We start from the raw sequence: 1,679 nt of genomic DNA, 5'->3' as shown, positions 1-1,679 counted from the left end.
GTTCAGCCACAGAGTTCAGCCACAAGGATCAGCCACAAGGAGTTCAGTCACAGAGTTCAGCCACAAAGAGTTCAGACACAAGGAGTTCAGCCACATGGAGTTCAGCCACAAGGAGTTCAGCCACAAGGAGTTCAGCCACATGGAGTTCAGCCTCGAGGAGTTCAGCCATGAGGAGTTCAGCCACAAAGAGTTCAGCGATGAGGAGTTCAGCCACGAGGAGTTTAGCCACAAGGAGTTCAGCCACGAGGAGTTCAGCCACAAGGAGTTCAGCCATGAGGAGTTCAGCCACAAGGAGTTCAGCCACATAGAGTTCAGCCACAAAGAGTTCAGCCACAAGGAGTTCAGCCACAAGGAGTTCAGCCATAAAGAGTTCAGCCACAAAGGGTTCAGCCGAAAGGAGTTCAGCCACGAGGAGTTTAGCCACAAAGAGTTCAGCCACAAGGAGTTCAGCCACAAGGAGTTCAGCCATAAAGAGTTCAGCCACAAAGGGTTCAGCTGCAGATTTCAGCCACAAAGAATTCAGCTCTCCAGGTTAAAACCAAAATCTTAAAATCCACTCGATGTTGAACTGGGAGTCAATGCAGTTGCTTTAAAAGTGGTGTTACATGACAATACTTTGATGATCCAGTCAGGAGTCAAGCCGCAGCATTTTGCACAGACTGCAACCGGTCTAGGGAGGTTTTGTTTAAACATGTATACAGTGCATTACAATAATCCAGGCGAGATGAAACAAATGCATGAATTAACATTTCTATTTCTGGACGGGAAACAATATGGCTAAGTTTGGCGATATCCTGATGCATGCTCAATAATCCAGGTAGAAAAATCCAAAAAAGTTCAATCTGGTCCTCTGGACATTCAAAAAAACAAAAAACAAAACAAAGCAAAAAAATCTAGAAACGTTTCGTCTCTCATCCAAGAGACTTCCTCAGTCTGAGGTGCTGTTTTCAGCTCAGTCTCTTAAAGAGCACCTTCTCAGAGTGGATCAACCAGTTTGCTGCTGACAACCAAAACCAGCTGATCACATGCTCAAGAAGGACCATCAGCCTAACAATGGATCATTAGCACACTGATGGCTGTTTACTACTCACAGAGGGCTGAGTGATACTAGCAATCACAGCATTGTAAGAGGGGGACAGTTGAACCCGGAGGCCTTCTTTGTTGTTTAATGATGGACGATTTCTTTTCACTCCGATGGCCTCCTTTACTCCTCTCTCAAGCCATCGTTCCTCTCTGTCCAGGATGTGAACATCTTCATCCTTGAAAGAGTGACCGCTGGCCTGGAGATGAGTGTAGACCGCAGAATCCTGGCCTGATGATGTTGATCTTCTGTGCTGGGCCATCCTTTTGGCCAGTGGCTGTTTAGTTTCCCCGATGTAAGACTGATCACAGCCCTCCTGACACTGAACAGCATACACAACATTACTCTGTTTGTGCCGGGGGACTGGATCTTTGGGATGAACCAGTTTTTGCCGTAATGTATTTTGGGGTTTAAAAGCCACTGGGACGTTATGTTTAGAAAATAAACGTCTCAGTTTCTCTGATACCCCCTCAACATACGGAATGACCACTGGTCTGGGTCTGGGTTCCTCCTTTTCACCTGATGGCTGACTGGAGTCCTGTTTGGGTTTCTTCTCTGCTTTCAGGAAGGCCCAGTTAGGATATCCACATTGCTCTAG

Source organism: Nematolebias whitei, chromosome 4 (genome assembly GCF_014905685.2).
Source record: "Nematolebias whitei isolate Nwh7 chromosome 4, NemWhi1, whole genome shotgun sequence".
Lineage (NCBI taxonomy): Eukaryota > Metazoa > Chordata > Actinopteri > Cyprinodontiformes > Rivulidae > Nematolebias > Nematolebias whitei.
The sequence above is the reverse complement of the archived record's forward strand: the minus strand, read 5'-3'. Positions refer to the sequence as shown.